The 21024-nt window shown below is 33.4% G+C and overlaps 1 long non-coding RNA gene across 1 annotated transcript in view; it reads left to right on the top strand.

The window, feature by feature from the left end:
* Positions 1-21024, top strand: part of LOC110257022 — a 45124-nt gene that overhangs the window by 19197 nt on the left and 4903 nt on the right. The window lies entirely within an intron of this gene.

Raw genomic sequence — 21024 nt, 5'->3', positions numbered from 1 at the left:
TCATTGTTTTTACTCTTGTTTGTTAAAGTACAGGTTTAGACTAATGTGAACAATGGAAAAAAACTTTTAGTTTTAAGTATTGATTTAAAACATGATCAAGGACAAATCTATGAAAATGGAGGTAACAAGGCTGGTGAAGAAAAAAGTGTATAAGACAGAATTTTGCATAAAAGGTCATGAGTTTTATATCTTACATAGAGTGTTAATTGAATTTTTGCTAAGAGACATGATGGTTTCAATTATGGTGATGGCAATTACATACTCTGGAAAAGTGAAAGATAATATTCAGTAATTCCTAGATCTTCCCAAAGATGAAATATCTTGATGAAACATATTGAATTTGATCTTATTCTTGGACACTCTACAGGAATTCTAAATGAATACTGGCAAAGCAATTAGATTTATATTGGACTTTATGAATTACAATAGAATTAAGGAAAAGAAGAGCAAGTTCTCAGAAAAATAAGCAAATCAGGTTCTTTGACTGAAAATCTGAATTTTTACATTGCACTATCCATAGTTTCGAGGTATGAATTGTTGCTTATAATTAATGCCATTAGTGGAACCTTATAACAGCAAACAACTATTTTATTATTTCACTTTTTAAATAAATATTACATATAAATTTTAGATAAATCAACACAAATTTTATAGGTAATACAAGACATTCAATTTACATAAGAAAATTATAAGGAAAGAAAACCATAATTAAGAAGGAAAACAATATAAAATTCTGTAATTGTAATTATATTTCTATCCACTATAGATTTCAGGTATATTTAAAGGACCTTTTAAACAAACTGAGCAATATACTCTTATTTTTCATATTTCAGAATTGAAAAATGGGAGAGAAAATTAGAACTAAGAAATACTGTTTGCATGCGGCAAAAATTTCTTCAAGGGTCAGTAAGCCATAATTGACAATGATTTTATATTGATAACATTAAAATATTTTAAATATTTTAGAAAAATACTAATTTATTTGTTTTTATGTAATGTTTATACATTATATGAAAAATCCTTTTTAAAAAATTTATTGAAGTGTAGTTGATTTACAGTGTTGTATTAGTGTGAAATACAGTGTTGTATTTCTGCTGTATAGCAAAGTGATTCAGTTTTATATGTATATTCTTTTACACTTATGGTTTATCGCAAGATGTTGAATATAGTTCATTGTACTATGCAGTAGGTTGTTGCTGTGTATCGATTCTATATATAATAGTTTGTATCTGTTATACTAAACTCTTAATCCATTCCTCCCTCACCACCACTCCCCCTTGGCACCCTAAGTCAGTTCTTTATGTCTATGAGTTGGTTTCTGTTTTACAGATAGGTTTATTTGCGTTGTATTTTGGATTCCACATATAAGTGATATATGGTATTGGTCTTTCTCTTTCTGACTGACTTTACTTGTTTGATAATCACTAGGTCCATTCATGTTGCTTCAAATGACATTATTCATTATATTTTTAATGGTTGAGTAGTATTTTGTGTGTGTTTGTGTGTCTGTATGTACATACCACATCTTCTTTATCCATCCATCTGTCCATGAGCATTTAGGTTATTTCCATGTCTTGGTTGTTGTAAACAGTGCTGCTATGAATATAGGGGTCTATGTATCTTTTCGAGTTATAGTTTTTTTCAGATATGTGCCCAGGAGTAGGAATGTTGGATCATATAGAACCTCCATACTGTTTTCCATAGTGGCTATACCAGTTTACATTCCATCAACAGTGTAAGAGAGTTCCCTTTGTTCCATACCCTCTCCAGCATTTGTTATTTATAGACTTTTTAATGATGGATGTTATAAACCTGTGTGAGGTGGGAACTCACTATAGTTTTGATTTTCATTTTTCTGATAATTAGTGATGTTGAGCATCTTTTCATGTGCTTATTAGCCATCTGTGTGTTGTCTTTGGAGAAATGTCTATTTAGGAATTCTGTCTATTTTTTTATTGAGTGCTTTTTTTGTTACTGAGTTGTATGAGCTGTTTCTATATTTTGGGGATAAGCCCTTGTTGGTTGCATCACTTACAAATATTTTCTCCCACTCCATAGGTTTTCCTTTTATTTTGTTTACGGTTTCCTTTGCTGTGGAAAACCTTGTAAGTTTGACTAGGTCTCATTTGTACATTTTTCCTTTTATATCTATAGCTTTAGGAGACTAACCTAAGAAAACATAAGTTTTGCCTATGTTCTCTGCTAGGAGTTTGATTGTGTCATGTCTTGTATTTAATCTTTAAGCCATTTTGAATTCATTTTTTTATATGGTGTGAGCATGTGTTCTAACTTTATTGATGTACATATGGCTGTCCAACATTCCCTGCACCAGTTGCTAAAGAGACTATTATTTCTACATTGTATATTCTTGCCTTTTTTGGTCAAAGATTAATTGACTGTAGATGTCTGGGTTTATTTCTGGACTCTCTATCCTGTTCCATTGATCCATATGTCTTTTTTTGTGCCAATATCACACTGTTCTGATTACTGCAGTTTTATAGTGTTATCTGAAGTCTGGGCTTATGCCTCCTACTTTGTTCATTTTCCTCAGGATTGTTTTGACCATTCTCAGAACTTTAAAGATTATTTGTTCTAGTTCTGTGAAAAATGTCATGGGTAGTTTGATAGGGATTGCATTAAATCTGTAGGTCACTTTGGGTAGTATGGCCATTTTCACAATATTAATTCTTTCAATGCAGGAACTTGGGATATCTTTCCATTTCTTTGATTCATGTTCAGTTTCTTTTATTAATGTTTTATAGTTCTCAGCATATAAATATTTCACCATCTTGATCAGGTTTATTCCTAAGTACTTTGTGTTTTTTTGATGCAATTTTAAGAGTTTGGGTTTTTTTTTTTACATTCCATTTCTGTTATTTCATTAATAATAAAGAAATGAATCCTATATCTGTAAGTCAATCTTGTATCCTTCTACCTTGCTGAATTTGTTTATCATTTCTAGTATTTTTTTTCCATGTGGACTCTTTAGGATTTTCTGTATGTAGTATCATGTAATATGCATATAATGACACTTTTACCTTCTGTCTTCCAATTTGGATAAATTGTATTTCTTTTTCTTCTCTGATTACTGTGTCTAGGACTTCCAATACTATGTTGTATAGAAGTGATGAGAATGGGCATCCTTGTCTTGTTCCAGATTTGTCAGGAAGGATTTCAGCTTTTCATTGTTGAATATTATATTGGCTGTGTGTTTGTTCTAAATGGCTTTTATTATGTTGAGATTTGTGCCCTCTCTACCTACTTTGGTAAGAATTTTTATTATACGTTGATGTTGAAATTTATCAAATTTTTTTCTGCACCTATTGTGATGATCATGTGGTTTTTTTTGATATAGTGTATTATATTGATATGTGTATTTATTATAGTGTATGATCTTTTTATTTAATGTTTTGTTGGATTCAATTTGCTAATATTTTGTTGAAAATTTTTGCAGCTGTATTCACCAAAGATAATGTTCTATAATTTTCTTTTTTTGATAGTGTCTTTGGTTTTGGTATCAGGATGAAGGTGGCTTCACAGAATGATTTTGGGAGTGTTACCTCATCTTCAATCTTTTGGAAAAGTTTAAGAAGGATCAGTATAAGTTGTTCTTTCTATGTTTGGTAGAATTTGCCTGTGAAGCTCTATGGTCCTGGACTTTTATTTACAGGAAGTTTTAAAATTACAGATTCTAGTTCACTTCTAGTGATTGGTTGTTTCAGCTTATCAATTTCTTCTTGAATCATTTTCAATGAGCTGTATATTTCTAGAAACTGTTTCATTTCATCTAGATTACAGAACTTATTGGAATATAATTCTTAGTATTCTCTTGTGTTTTTTTGTATTCTGCTGTGTCAGTTTAGATGTCTAATTTTTCATTTCTTATTTGTTTATTTGGGATCTCTTTCTTTTCTTGGTGAGTCTGGCCAGTGGTCTGTCAGTTTTATTTACCTTTTCAAATAACCAGCTCTTGGTTTTATTGATTTTTTTCCTGTTGTTCTTTAAATATTTTGTTTATTTCCTCTCTAACCGCTATTATTTCCTTCCTTGCTGACTTTAGGTTTTGTTTGTTTTTCATTTTTCTAATTCTTTTATGTGGTCAGTTAGGGTCTTCATTTGAGATTATTTCTGTTTTTTGAGGAAGGCCTATGTCAGTATGAATTTACCACTTAGAACCGCCTTTGCTGCATCCCATAAATTTTGTGTATTTGTGTTTTCATTGTCCTTTGTCTTAGGTATTTTTAATTTTCCTCTTTGATTTAATCATTGTCCATTGGTTTTTTTGTTGTTGTTGTTTTAGTCTCCTTTCAATCATTTTTTTTTCCGCTTCCCCCCCACCCCGTGGTTTATTTCCAGTTTCATACCTTTGTGGTCAGAAAAGATGTTTGACATAATTTCTATATTCAAATTTGTTGTAACTTGTTTTGTGTCCTAGTCTGTAGTTAATCCTAGAGAATGCTCCATGTGCACTTGAAAAGAATGTGTACTGTAGTGTCCTGAAAGTATCAATTAAGTCTAACTATTCTATTGTAGCATTTAGGGTCTCTATTACCTTACTGATTTTCTGTCTGGAAGATCTATTGATGTGGCACAGGTATTAGCATCTCATACTATGATATTCTCATCAATTTCTCCCTTTATGTCTTTTAGTTTTATATATTTGTGTGCTCCTATTTTGGGTGTATGTGTATTTAAGAGTGTGATTTTCTGTTCCTTTACTGATCTTTTTATCAGTATGCACTGTCCTTCTTTGTATTTCATTATGGCATTTGATTGGGTCTGTATTTCTCTGATAAGAATATTGTTATCCATGTTTTCTTGCCCTTTCCATTTGTATAAAATATCTTTTTCTATCCCCTCACTTTCAAACTATTGTGTACTTTGCCCTAAAGTTGATCTCTTGTAGGCAGAATATTGTAGGCTATTGATTTTTATCCAGTCTACCTGCTATGTCTTTTGATTGGATAATTTTTTCCATTGATATTTAAGGTAATTGTTGATAAATATGTATTTATTGCTGTCTTAAACCTTGTTTTACAGTTGATTTTTTATTTTGTCTTTGTTACTTTTTCCTTTTGTGGTTCAATGATTTTCTTTTGCATTATTCCTGTGTTCTCTTCCTTTTGGTTTTTGTTAATCTGTTTTATGTTTTTGATTTGTGGTTTCTGTTTTACAGGTATGGTAACCCCTCTCTATATCCCCTTGTTTTAGACTGATAATAGGTCTAAACACATTCTAAAAGAAAAAACTACACTCTAAAAACAATTTACATTCTAAAAATATCTACATTAAAAAAAAAAAAACTACATTCTCCCTCACATTTTAGGATGTTGGTGTCTTTTACATCTTCATATTCATCTGCTTGCTATTCATTGTGGTTTCATTGCTTTCATGCTATTTTTTATTTTTAAAAATCTGTATACTGTCTTATTTAAGTGATTTAATTTTCTGTTGTGATTTTCTCTTTCCTATAGATTTTTCCTTCCTTTCTATTTAGAGAAGATCTTTCAGCATTTTTTTAGGATAGATTTAGTATTGATATATTATTTTAATTTTTGCTTATCTGAGAAATTCTTTATCTTGCCTTCTATTATATTATAAATATTAATATTGCAGTGTAGAGTATCTTAAGTTGCTGATTTACCCTTTTAGGACTTTGACTATATCTTGGCATTCCCTTCAGGCCTGCAGCATTTCTGTAGAGAAATCAGCTGATTAAGGGATTCCCTTGTAGTTAACTCTTTGTTTTTCTCTTGCTGCTTTTATAATTCTCTATTTATTATTAACTCAGCTGTCTCAGTGTCACTTTTATGAGCTCTGGTAATACACAAGCACCCAGGGACCCTGGGACTTAGGAAGCAGGGCTGAAATCTGAGCACTCCCTCTGCAGCTGTGTGATCTGCAGATTTATACCACTGTCTCCAGCTTTGTAAATTCAGTGCCTGTGGGCCATAGAAGAAGACAATGGGTACATCCATGGCTGGGATGGGTCTGGCCTTAGCAGCTGTGGGATTTGTGGATAAACGCATGCAAAGGATGGGCTGGACCAAGGTCTGGGATGCATCCATAGCTCCCATGGCAGGTCTAGGTACAAGACTACTACAGCCTTTCTACCCAACTTCAGTGGATTTGCGCCTATGGATATGCACTGGTGGCTTTGTGAAAACAATGTATTAGGGACACCAGGGCTGATTTACAGCATTCCTAGGGGTGAGGCAGGGCTGAAGGCAGTGCCAACAACAGCGCATTTTGTAAGCCTGCACAATCGGTAACAAGTTACACTACAGAGTGCATGCCACAGTAGATGGCTCTGGCAGAAGAACACTCAGTGGTTCTTCTCACAGTAAGAGCACTCCAATCCTGCTTACTTCACTGTGTGTCTCAGAAACATACCTGTCTGTTGTTGGGGGTGTCTACTCCAACATCTAAGGAGCATATCCTTCCCCTGCTATTGGCTGTGACAACCACAGAACAAAGAAGAGGCCTTTTCAACATCCAGTACAGGCTCTGGTCACCAGAACACCAGTCGCATTTCTTGTCAAGGGGATAATAGCCAGCACACACAGAGGAAAGAGGCAACAGTCATACATATTAAAAAACAGTCCTAACACCAAATATATTAAACCCATGCAAGTTATACACAGATGCTTCCACATAAAACTAGCCCTCCAAAACTAGAGTAGATAATTGTTTCTCCTAAACTCATAGTATAAGAGAAATATAAGTAAAATGAAGAAGTAGAGGAACTACTCCCAATTATAAGATTAAGAGAATTCCCCTGGAAGAACAATGAAACTGAACTCCTAGTCTAATAGACACTGAGTTCAAAAAGGAGATAATGAAAATACTGAATAGATTAAGAAAGGCTACTGGTAGAAATAAGACTGTAGATTACTGTAAAAGGGAACTAGAAGTTATAATGAGGAGCCAAGAAAAACTAGAAAACTCATTTGCCAAGATGAAAGCTGAACTAAAGGCAATAAATAGCAAAATGAATAATACAGAAAGAAGAATTAATGATCTGAAAGACAGAATAATAGAAATCACCCAATAAGAACAGAAGATAGCAAGCAAATTTAAAAAAAATGACATCAATATGAGACCTAATTGATTATATAAATCTACCCAAACCTAAAGAAGAAAACAGAAATCAAGGTGCAGGAAGTACAAAGGGTCTCAAACAAGATGAACCCAAACAGACCTATACCAAGACATATTATAATATAAATGGCATTAACAATGGCATTTCTATAGCAGGCCTGGACTTCATCCATGTACCTGCTGTTTGTGGCAAACCATACAGCAGCTCCTTCAGGCTGTTGCTGGACAGCCAACTCTAGTCCTCTCCCTGAGTCTGTCCTCTAAAGCCGAAGTTTCAGCACCCAGCCTCCACATACATCAGTGGACACATGTCTCAGGTTAGGGAGTGCAGGGCGGGGGCATGGGCCATCTGTGCAAGTTTCTCTCTTCAGCCTGCTGCTAACAGTTGCTGCTTTTCCTACAGTTCTCTGACGCTCCCTTTCTGTCCTAGCTTATCTATCCAACAGTAACAGGACTTCTCAGAGTGTGGTAGCCTTTTCTCTTTCATAGTTCCCTCCCAGGGGCACAGTCCCATCCCACTTCTTTTTTTTTTTTTTTTTTCCTTTTCTTTTTTTTCATCTTACCCACTTACATAAGATGATGTCCTTTTAGGTATCTGAGATCTTCTACCAGTACTCCTTAGATATTCTGTGAGAATTGTTCCTCACATAGATGTATTTTTGATGTATAAAATGTGTATACGTATATTTGTCAGAAGAGGTGCCCTCCATATTCTTCTATTCCACTATCTTGATTCCTCCTAAAATTCTTTATTCTGAAATTGCTTTAAACTTTTTAATATTTCAAGTTGCTGATGACTCTGCTAGGTAAATTTTCTTTAAATTGAAATTAACTAAGGCATTAATATTGATAATTGTGCAAACATTTTATCTAATTAAGTAAAAGTGTCAAATTATGTGATAATCTTGATTTTAATATCAAAATGACTCTGCTAAAATGAAAACAGTTTTATGTAATACATATATGACTTTATTATATTTATATTTTATTGTATTATACAAACATTACAGACTTATCAGCACAACCCCCAAAAGAGAGCAATGATAAATTTATTCTTAGGAATTTATTCCAGCTTCATCAAATAAAGCCATACACTTACTTATAATTTTTAATCTTCTTGTTATGAAGGTTTATTTGTTAAATAGGAAAACATAGTCAGCAGTTTATTACCTTGATATATATATTTTAGCATTCACATCTAAAGTATATGAGCCTCCCTTTGTACTGTTTTCTTGGGTTCTATGAATGATACGGACCAGCTGCTCTGGTGATACATGTTGGACTTGCTCCATGCATGAAAAAACAGTCACACAATTTTAATTGTATTAATAAGCCTCTGAGATTTGGAGGCTGTTTTTACTGTCCATTCTGACTAAAACAGGGGCCAGTAGTTAGTTATTCTTTATTTTAATTAATTTCATTATTATCTTTATGAAGTGACTATGACTGTGCTTGCCAGGCACATAATATCCACTTCAGCACTTCCTGGAATGATGTGATTCAAATTTAGGAGTTTTGAACACCTTTAAATTCCAACCAGGAATTCCCATGGTGGCTTAACGGTAATGAGCCCAAATAATATCCATGAGGATGTGGGTTTGAATCTTGGACTTGCTCAGTGGGTTAAGGATCCAGCTTTGCCTTGAGCTGTCGTATAGGTTGCAGATGAAGCTCAGATCTGGCATTGCTGTGGCTGTGGTGTAGGCCAGCAGCTGCAGCTTTAACTTTATGCCTAGCCTAGGAATTTCCATATGCTGCATGTGTGGCCCTAAATAGACCAAAAAAAAAAAAAAATTCCAACTAGTACTGAGTAGCACAACCTCTGCTCTATACCCCACCTTGCTGTTTTTTTTTGTTGTTTTTTTTTTTTTTTTTTTTTTTTTTTTTTTTTTTTTTTTGCTATACTTGGTCCTCTTACACATCAAGGGGTCATTTAGGGAACCTTATCTTGCCCTCACCAACTCTAGTTCTATTTAGAAAAACAGTAACAAGGATGCGCTCACTTAGCTCTTGGATGGGATTTCTATGCCATTTTTGTACAGGCTATGAGATTCAGGAAATCTCAGCTAGAGCTGGATGATGTGGGCTTCTAGTTAGCAAGTCCTCTTGACCCTTCTTCCATGGAGAGAAGAAAATTCAACTGGGGAAATGAGGAACATTAGACTTACTTCCTCTAAGCTCCAGGCTCAGGGCCAGGTCTCGTCTTGTCTTGGTCTCAGGTTGGTTCTGGTGCTAAGTATGTGATAGAAAAGGAGATTATAAAGTTCACATAATATCTTTTTACCATTCTTAGGTCATTGACATGTATCATTAATTTTTATCTTTGAAATTATTCCCCAAATTAAATTTTCAAAAGAAATGTGCTTAAAAAAATACCAAATATGGTGTTCTCTGAGCTGCTTGATGGAACTTAGCATGTAGAATTTTTACATCAAAGCAAGTCTTAAATGAAGGCAGGTTTTGGAGTAGATAAAAATTAGAAAGTATCTATTCTTACATTTAAAATATAAATTTAAGTGGAAAGAATCTATTTCCTGTAGAATAAAATACCTCAGCATTTTCCAGATAAATCCTGTACTAAAGAAGACTGTCCTTTTTTGCTCTGTTATCTCTCCTCCTTTCTTTTTTTTCTCCTGAATTGGCAACTCACGCTTTTAAAAAGAAATTTAATATCTTTTTTTATTAAAGTATAATTGATTTACAATGTGCCAATTTCTGCTGTATAGCAGCAAAGTGACCCAGTCACTCACACACACACACACACACACACACACACACACACACACACACACACATTCTCTTTCTTATATTATCTTCCATCATGGTCTATGCCCAAGATCTAAGAGGTTGGACATAGCTCCCTGACTATACAGTAGGACCTTGTTGCTTATCTGTTCTAAATGTAGTAGTTTGCATCTGTTAACCTCAAACTCCCATTCTTTTATGCTTATCTTTCTATTACCTCACACTCATCTCACTGTTTGTTTTTCCATATCCAACTAATTTAGCTTCAGAATTCTGCTATCTTGCATTAAGTTGTTCCCTTACAGTTGTTCATTTGCTTGAATACACATTTACTCTTTTATTTAAGATTTAGAGGTAATAAGTTTTAAGGAAACCCAAGTGAGATATCCATCCCACTCTGCATGATATTTGCACTTTATTTTAGGCATATCTATAATAATCCCTTCAGAAAGTGGAATCTATACTCCCACATCAGCAGAGAGTACTAAATTTTTAATAACTTCCTTGGGGTTTTGCTTTTTACTGTGATGCTTTCAAAGATTACAGCATAATTTAGGAATGAGAAAATGTTGGTATTTTTACCAATAAGTGTTAACATATCATTACATTTCCTTTGTCAGTCTTCTGTCCTTTGAATTCCATATTTAAATATGGGTAAGCTTCTAAAACTACATGGCAAAGTATCTAAACCTTGGTTTCCTAATTAATTTAATAAAGAATAAGGGTATTACTTAATTTGTAGTTTTGTGGAATTCCAGTACTGGTCATGTAGAACAGATCCTGGCTTAGAACAAGTATTCAATACATGCTATTATTGTTGGACAGTGACTCTAAGCATAGACAGTGATCTATAGTATCTATTAGATTGGTTATTTGGAGGCTGATCACCCATTAATATGGTATATTTCCCCTTCCAAACAAATTCTTCATTACAGTGAATTATGCCAAAAAGAGCAGTTGGTTGAGAGTGAAATTTAACAGTACCATTGATAAATTGTTCAGTAATTAGCTCTTTTTATGAATGGAAAATAGACTGTAATTGTTTTGTGTCAATTAATTTAGTCCCTACTCTCCATTTGCAAAGCAGTTTTAAAAAGTGACTAACATAGATAAATAAAACATCTGACTTTAAAATATTATAAATATTGCTCATTTAAAAAAATTTGACTCACCATTTTAATACTACTTTTCATTTATACCAATTATTCTAGTTGTATTTTTATTTATTCTTCTGTTGGGTGCTTTTACATTTGTCCCTTTTCTGTCTCTTTTTCTTTCAGACTATATGCAAAAGTCTCAGTTTCAATCTTGTTTCTATGTGATTTATTTTTTGGGGTAACATTTTATAATATCACTTATGCAAACATTAGAATTTTAAGAAGTCTACACATATGGTATTGGTAGAAAGATTTTATGAGGATCTTGAGATTTCATGAAAATTATGTTTTCAATTTATTTTAAAAATTAACAAATATACACAAAAGTAAAGGGAATATAATACTTTATGTACCTAACACACAGTATAACAATCAATTGCCATTTTTTTCAAGAAATACATTTAAAAATTATATTATGAGTTATATAAATATAATTAAATATATATAATTATAAATATGGTTCAGGAGAGATACTAAATTTTTTCTCAGTAGTATGTTACTTTCATTTCTATTGAAGACTATATAAAAATTAATTTACTAATGATGAGATGACCATTGAAGAAAAATAACCCAAAGTAATAATTATCCTATGGCCTTGTCCAACTATAAATTATATAGTGATCTTCTAAAACTGCTAAGCAATGATTTGTAGGAATTTTCAGTTGGAGTCTAATTTTCAGCCAACTTCCTTTCTTGAGCTTGTAAAAAATTTAAATGTTTGTGTGCAATCAAATGGAAAGGAAAAATAAGTCTCTCTGTGTGTAGAAGTTATACTTGTTTTTTTTTCCTTCTGAATATAAAAAGTCTTCAATGAGGAAAATCTATTTTACTTCCACTGGATCATTAATGGTATATGCCTAATCTAAATACTTATACAAAATAAAGTGGTTTTCCCTTTCTTTCAATTTCTTTATATGATCAGATATCAGAAGAATTATCTCCCAGATGTGGTTTTTCATATCCATTCCAATGTAGTCTTTTTTTTTTTTTTTTTTTTTTTTTTTTTTTGGTCTTCTCTAGGGCTGCTCCCAAAGCATGTGGAGGTTCCCAGGCTAGGGGTCTAATCGGACCTATAGCCACTGGCCTACGCTAGAGCCACAGCAACATGGGATCCGAGCCACATCTGCAACCCACACCACAGCTCACGGCAATGCCAGATCCTTAACCCACTGAGCAAGGTCAGGGATCGAACCTGCAACCTCATGGTTCCTAGTCAGATTCGTTAACCATTGCGCCATGAGGGGAAGTCCTCCAATGTAGTCTTATAATAAGTAGATATGTGTCAAATTTGGCTTAGTTCTTCCTGGTGTCTTCCCAGCAGATGTTTTGCTTTGATTACTGGGATCAAACAGTTAGTATTCATGTATTTTAATCAACTCAGGTAATTGGGGCTGACCTTTGCTGATTTTTGTGTGCCATAGCAGTAAACAGCAGTACAATTTCCACAGAAAATCATATATTTTCCCTTCCAGCATTTGTCTGATACTAAGTTTTTAACTTGGTCTACATACTCTGGTAGTAATCTTGCTGTCTAATGATAACAAACAGATAAATTCATTCAGTTTTTTAAAGGAAGGAGATTCATGGGAAAAGTCAGCACAGTTGTCACTCCATGAACAACTTCAAGGTAAATGAATCTAAAGGAAAGTGGGGGAAACAAAACTGTTTAAAACATATAGGAGTTCCCACTGTGACTCAGTAGGTTAAGGACTCAACATTGTCTCTGTGAGGACACTGGTTTGATCTGTGGCTTCACACAGTGGGTTAAGGATCAGGTGTTGCTGCAAGTTGTGGCACAGATCGCACTTGTGGCTCAGATACAGTGTTGCTGTGGCTGTGTTGTAGGCCTGAAGGTACAGCTCTGATTCAACCCCTAGCCCCAGGAACTTTCAGATGACACAGGTGCAGCTATGAAAAGAAAACAACAACCAAAAAACATATATATGAGGTTTTTCTTCTAACACTGGAAATAAGGCAAGAATATCCATTCTCACCACTCCTTTACTGGAAGTTTTAGCTGTCAATAAGTGAAGAAAAAAAATATTTTTAAAGGCACACATATTACCTGTTTGAAGACAACAAAATGTTTATATAAAATCCCAAGGAATCTAAAGCTAACAAACATAAACTTCAAAATTCTAAGAACTAATAAATGAGTTTAGCAAAGTTATAGGATACAGGTCAACACACAATCATAATTCTCTAATAGCAATAAATATCTAAAAAATAATTAAAATACAATACATTTATAATAACTCCAACAAAAATGAAATAAAGTACAAATTTAATAAAATTTTCAGGAAATCACTGCTAAAGACTACAGAATGCTGATAAAAGATATAATAGAGAACCTCAAGAAATGGAAAGACATTTTCCGAAATTGAAGAATCAACATAAAAAAGATGTTAATTCTCTCCCAATTGATCTATAGATTTAATTAAATATCAATAAAAAAAACAGCGGATATTTTTCAGATGTAGACAAAGTCATTCTGAAAAGTATATGGAAGGGCAAAAAAATGAGAATAGGTAGAACAGTTTTAAAAAATAGGAACTTTGGAAGAATCACACTACTTCATTTTAATAATTACCATACAATGGTAACAACTAGGAGTGTGGTTTTGATAAATGTACAGGCACACAGATCAGTAGAAAAGAATGGAGTTTAGACATATACTCTCATGTATGTGGCCATTTGATCTTCTACAGTGTTGCATAAGAAATTCAATGGAAGAAAGAGAGATGGTGTTGAAACAATTGGTCATCTATATGTAAAATAAAAAATGAAAGGAAAACTAAAAAGAACCTGAACCTAAACATCTCACTTTGTATATAAGCTTACTCAAAATGGATTATAGATAGAAATGTAAAATATAACACTATAAAACATTTAGAAGGAAATATGGGAGAAAACCCGTTTGTCAGAGCCTTTAGGCATGACACCAGAAGCATAATCCATAAAATAAAAAAAAGAGAATTGGATATCATCAAAATTAAAAGCTTTTGCTCTATGAAAGACACTATTAGGAGAATAAAAAGACAAGCTAGAGACTTATATTTACAAATTCAACAAAGGACTAGAATTTTAGACTGTATAAATAACTCTCAAATCTCAACAATAAGAAAACATATAATTAAAAGTTTCCCAGGAGTTCCCTTGCTGTGGGTGAAGGATCCAGGATTGTCACTGCAGTAGTTTGGGTTGCTGCTGTGGTGCATGTTCGACCCCTGGCTCAGGAACTTCCACATACCACAGGCACAGCCAAACAAACAAACAAACAAGTCTCCCAGACTTCAGGCAGTTCTACAAAGCTATAGTAATCAAAACAGTGTGTTATGGTCACAGAAACAGACATGGAATATAGCCCAGAAATAAACCCGTCACCTCCAGTCAATCTTCAACAAATGAGGCAAGAACATACAATGGAGAAAAGATAGTCTCTTCAGCAGTTGATGTTGGGAAAGCTAGACAACTGCAAGTGAATCAGTAAAGTTAAAATACTCCGTTATACCATATGGAAAAATAAATTCAAAATAGCCAAAAGATTTAGATATGACAGGACACCATACAGCTCCTAGAAGAGAACATGGACAAAATAGTCTCTGATATGAAGTGTAGCAATGTTATCTTTTTTTCAAATTAATTTTAAAAAATTTTTATGTCCATACCTGTGGTTTATGGAAGTTCCAGGCCAGGGACTGAATCTGAGCTGCAGCTGCAACCTATGGCACAGCTGCAGCAACACTAAATCCTTTAACCCACGGCACTGGGCAGGGATAAAGCTGACACCTCCACAGCTGCTACATTCAGGTTCTTAACCCACTGTGCCACAGAGGGAACTCCATAGCAATGTTTTCTTATGTCAGTCTCCCAAGGCAATAGAAATAAATGGGACCAAATCAAACCTGTAAGCTTTTGCACAGCAAAGAAAACCATAAACAAAATGAAAGATGAACTACAGAATGGGAGAAAATATTTGCAAACAATGAGATCGATAAGGGCTTAATCTCCAAAATATACAAACAGCTAATACAACTTGAGAACAAAATAAAACAAACAATACCATTGAAAACTGTGCAGAATACCTAAGGAGACCTTCCCACGAAGAAGACTTACTGAACACCAATAGGCACATGAAAAGATCCTCAACATTGCTAATTATTAGAGACAGGCAAGTCAAAACTATAGTGAAGTATCACCTCACGTCAGTCAGAGTGGCCGTCATTAAAATGGCTACAAATAATAAATGCTGGATAGGGTGTGGAGAAAAAGGAAACCTCTTACACTCTTGGTGGGAATATAAATTGGTGCAGCCATTATGGAAAATAGTATGGAGGCTTCTTAAAAAGATACAAATATATTTTCCATATGACCCATAATCCTTCTTGTGGGCACATATAAGAGAAAATTGCAATTCGAAAAGATATGTGCACCCCAGTGTTCATTACAGCATTATTTACAATAGCCAAGACATGGAAGCAACCTAAATGTCCATCAACAGATGAATGGATAAAGAAGTGGTATATGTACATGATAGAATACTACTCAGTCTTAGAAAAGACTGAATGACATCTACAGCAACATTGATGGACCTAAATTTTATCATATTAAGTGAGGTAAATCAGAGAAAGAGAAATATCATATGGTATCACTTATATGTGGAATCTAAAATGTGATACAAATGAACTTATTTACAAAACAGAAACAGACTCACAGACATGAAAACAAATTTATGATGACCAAAGGGAAAGGAGAGGGGGTAGGGAAGAATTAGGAATTTGGGATTAGCAGATACAAAGTACTTCATACAAAATAGACAAACAACAAGGTCCAACTGTATAATATAGGGAACTATATCCACTATATTTTATTTTAAAAATTTTTTTTAATATTTTTTTTAATTTTCCCACTGTACAGCAAGGGGGTCAGGTTATCCTTACATGTATACATTACAATTAGATTTTTTTTCCCCCACCCTTTCTTCTGTTGCAACATGAGTATCTAGACATAGTTCTCAATGCTATTCAGCGGGATCTCCTTGTAAATCTATTCTAGGTTGTGTCTGATAAGCCCAAGCTCCCGATCCCTCCCACTCCCTCCCCCTCCCATCAGGCAGCCACAAGTCTCTTCTCCAAGTCCATGATTTTCTTTTCTGAGGAGATGTTCATTTGTGCTGGATATTAGATTCCAGTTATAAGTGATATCATATGGTATTTGTCTTTCTCTTTCTGGCTCATTTCACTCAGTATGAGATTCTCTAGTTCCATCCATGTTGCTGCAAATGGCATTATGTCATTCTTTTTTTATGGCTGAGTAGTATTCCATTGTGTATATATACCACCTCTTCCGAATCCAATCATCTGTCGATGGACATTTAGGTTGTTTCCATGTCCTGGCTATTGTGAATAGTGCTGCAATGAACATGCGGGTGCACATGTCTCTTTTAAGTAGAGTTTTGTGCAGATAGATGCCCAAGAGTGGGATTGCGGGGTCATATGGAAGTTCTATGTATAGATTTCTAAGGTACCTCCATACTGTTCTCCATAGTGGTTGTACCAGTTTACATTCCCACCAACAGTGCAGGAGGGTTCCCTTTTCTCCACAGCCCCTCCAGCACTTGTTATTTGTGGTATATCCACTATCTTTTAATAAGCTGTAATGGAAAATATATGAAAAGAATATATATATGTGTATATATACATATATAACTGAATCACTGCTGAATAACAGAAACTAGTTAAAGATTGTAAAACAACTATACTTAAATAAAAAGTGGATAAAAACATGTTTCACCAAAGAGTGTAAGGATGGCAGATTCACACAAGAAAAGGTGTAACATCATTGGTCATTAGAAAACGAAAATTAAAACCAAAATGAGATGTTACTACACACCTTCTAGAACAGATAAAATAAAAAATACTGACAATAATAAAGACTGATTACAATTTGGAGCAAATGGAATTCTTTTCTTTGTTCTTGAGAAAGCGATATACTTCAGTTACACAGTAGTTTCTTTCAACTACCAAACTACGTAGTAATCCTACTCCTATGAAATTACTCAAGAAAAATGAAAACATCTGATCACACTAAAACTCATACATGATGTTGGTAGAAAATCTTTACAAAATTGCCAGTAGAAACTTACCCCAAAAGAAATTCACTTCAACACATCAATGAGTAAACTGTGGTACATCCATACAATAGAAAAGACAAACTATTGTTAGACGCATGACAATTTGTATGAGTCTCAATATCTTTCTCTAGAGTGCTACACCAATCTCAAAAGTGTATATACTTCATGGTTCCAGTCTAGAAAATACAAAATTGTAGGAATGGTGACCAGGTGAATACTGCTAGGATTAGAGATTGGGGAAGGATGTGACTATAAAGGAGGGAGTTTGGGTGGGGAGTAATTCAGGAAAAGTTTTGGATTCTCAGTGGTGGCAGCATGAGTATCTCCAAGTATTAGAATTAATGTAACTGTGCAACAAAAAGAAAGGAGTCAATTTCATTGTATAATAATTTAAAAAAACCCCACACACATACCCTGGCATACACTCATAATTATTTCATGGTTTTTAAAAGATTTAAAAAAGATGTTGAATCCAAGTAAAGGAGACATGAGGATACCTATAAAATTTGTTTTTGGTTATAACGTAGGATTTATCTTTTAAATTTTTTAAATGAAGTAGTTACCAAACAGTTATTATCATACCATAAAATAACAGGTACTTGATTAAAGAGAAAAAAATTGCTCAAGAAATTATCTCAGAACTCAAAAGAGCTGATGAAGAGATGAGTGCAATAAATAAAAAGATAAAAAGAAGATAGCTATATGTAACCTGAAAACAGAGCAAATGGAGGTGGAATAACAAATGAAATAATAAACTACAATTTCCCAAACTGAGAAAGACTAAACAAAATGACAAGGAAAAACATGATGATAAGAGATGCATATATAACTGTGACACTTCTGAATTTCAAGAATAATGAACAAATCTTAACAGCTACTTCATTTTAGAGGAATGAGGTAGCTAATTTGTGAGAAAAACCCATGTTATTATTATTTATTTGTGGTTTTATTATGTGGCAGTTAAACATATCCCACTATTTTTGTTGGCCCCACTGTCTGATTGCAGAGTGCAGAAGCATGGCCTATCTTTTTTTGTCCCTGTGATTTGTTCTGGAAGGAGGACCTAATATAGCCCAAAGTCACTCAGAAAGCAATTCCTAGGAGCAGTGACTGACTCAGGCATGTTAAAATACTTAAAAGAAAATGAACTTGAGACTTTTTCTTTGAGTGTGCTGAGTGCTGTGATGATGTGAGCCTCAAAATTTCTACTGCCTTCTTGCCATCATGGAGTTAATCAGTCATGAAATGGATACTACTGACAATATTTAACACAGAATTAAGTGTGAAGCAAAGCTGTTCTTTGACTCTTTGGTTCCATAAGCAAATAAATTTCTTCTTATATTTAGTCCAGGGTAGATTTTCTCTTACGTGGAATAAAATGCATCTTGAAAGATCAAACATTTAGTTTTCATATTTTATTTTATTTTACTTTATGTCTTACAATTAAAAATAATCAGTAATAAAGTAGATTCTACCTTTTTTCTTTAATTTTCAGTAAAACTAGGATCACATTTGTTCAAGTAAACATGATTATTCTGTAACTAAAATTAATATTTCTTTATATTCAACATTGATACATCATAATCATTTCTATTTCTTTACATAGCAAATATATGCTCTAAACCTACATTAGAACATTTTTTATTCCTTCCTGATACTTTGAAAGTGAATTGAGGAACATTATTTTTGAAGTGAATTGAGGAGCCTTGGCTGAGAATGTTTATGCAAATGTTGGTCTTACATATACATGGATTCAATTTTCAGATGATTTATTGACCATGTATATCATGTATGTCATAAGAAAATGAACCACTAAATCTTTTGATATTCTCCTGCTGTACAAGAGGTCTAATGTGAATCCTTCAAAAGATTTATAGTATGTCTAAAAGTTTTCCTCGTTTTTAACTTTTTCCTTACTTTATGATCCCATGGATTAGAATCCATATGCATACTTATGAGAATGTGCAATAAACCATTCAATAATTTAAAAATTATATATGAGAGGATAGTCTTATATTATTTGTAACAAAATAATTGCTTAAAGTTCATAAATCTATTGCAAGTTAGATCACTATTTGTTAGTGGGTAGATTACAAATATTTTAAAAATATCAACAGTAACTTATATGTATATTTAAAACAAATTAAAATAATGCAATATAGAGTGAACAGAAAATAGAAGATAATATAAATTATTAGATTGAATATCTTTACTTACTAAAGCCTTCTGATCAATGATATAATCACCAACGAAGAGTTACTATTCAGAAAAGTATCAGGATGCTGAAATCAAGGTGAGAGACCTAAGTGTCTAAAAGTGTGAATTTCTTTGAAATCAAAATTAAACTACAAGGAGTTCCCGTCATGGCTCAGTGGTTAATGAACCCGACTATTATCTATGAGGATATGAGGACGCAGGTTTGATCCCTGGCCTTGCTTGGTGTGTTACGGGTCTGGCATTGCTGTGAACTGTGGTGTAGGTTGCAGACATGGCTCTGATCCAGCGTTGCTGTGGCATAGGCTGGCAGCTACAGCTCCGATTGGAACCTAGCCTGGGAACCTCCATATACCACAGGTGCAGCCCTAAAATGACAAAAAAAAAAAAAAAAAAGATTAAACTACATAATCTGATTATCTTAATATGTCCAAGATTGAATTCATGAACTTCTAATAGCTAAATTTAACAAGCCATCTGGGCTGTTATTTTGTATCATAAAGTACATATCTACTTCACCATCTTCACTCAGTAGGGTCACTCAAAAGTCAGGTACCGTGCAGTAAAAAAAATACTAGATTCACCATAATTGGTTGGTGTAATATTGCAAAAATCTTGATTTCTTGTAAACAAATGATAATTGTGTATTCTAGAGTTAGACAAAAAATTAATGTATTTTTTAAATCCAGATCTCTCCTTTTGGTTAAAGATTTTGTCTCTCATCTGTAAATAAATTACAGAAATGAAATTTTAGAGTATAAAATTTCATATTTATAAAGGTGGGTAGAGGATTTCTTGCTGTGACACAGTGTGTTAAGAATCTGACTGCAGCAACTCAGGTTGCTGCAGAGGTGCGGGTTCAACCCTTAGCCTAGTGAAGTGGGTTAAAGGATGTGGTGTTACCACAGCTGTGTCACAGGTTGCAGCTGTGGCTCAGATTCAGTCCCTGGCCTGGGAACTTCTATATGTTGTGGGTTTGGCCATAAAAAGAAAAAAAAATGAGTGGCAATGACTTCATTAATCTGTTCTTTAGATTAATCTTTGTAACTTATTTTCATCATTTATTGCTGATTAAAATTGATGTTTAAAATAAGTGAAAAGGCTATGTAGATATTATTATAATTTAACTTAGAATTAATAAAATATATTATTTTTATAAATGTTCAGAATCTTAAAAAAAGGGCATGTTTATGTTCCTTGAAAGATAATTCAAAAAATAACTTCCAAATGAAAACTTTATGTAGATAGATCTTTAAAAGATACCTTATTTGTGACTAGGTGTAAGATTCTTTATTGCCAATATTCCTACCAATGTCATTTATAGTTTAAAGACTAAAATTACTTTATCATTTTAAAGAACATTTATATCATTCTATTGAAAAAGTAACACATAGCATTTATTGTGGACAATTTGTGAAACAAAAATGCACAAAATTGATTATTTATTCAATAATCTACAGAAACTGAAACCATCAGGTCAAATTTTAGCTGAGTGTTTTAGAAGCAAATTATTTTTTTAATTGATAATGTACCTGCATACATAAAAAGTAATAATTAGCCAAAAGAGTAGGTTCATCAGTTATTTAGAAGTTCGATTCAAAACTATTTGATTTAGTTTAGTCTGAGTAGTTGAAATGACCTTAGTGAAAACTTAGAGAAAGCAGGAGCCATGTC

The sequence above is a fragment of the Sus scrofa genome, chromosome 1 (genome assembly GCF_000003025.6).
Source record: "Sus scrofa isolate TJ Tabasco breed Duroc chromosome 1, Sscrofa11.1, whole genome shotgun sequence".
Taxonomy (NCBI): Eukaryota; Metazoa; Chordata; class Mammalia; order Artiodactyla; family Suidae; genus Sus; species Sus scrofa.
This window is presented reverse-complemented; position numbering and strand designations above follow the sequence as displayed.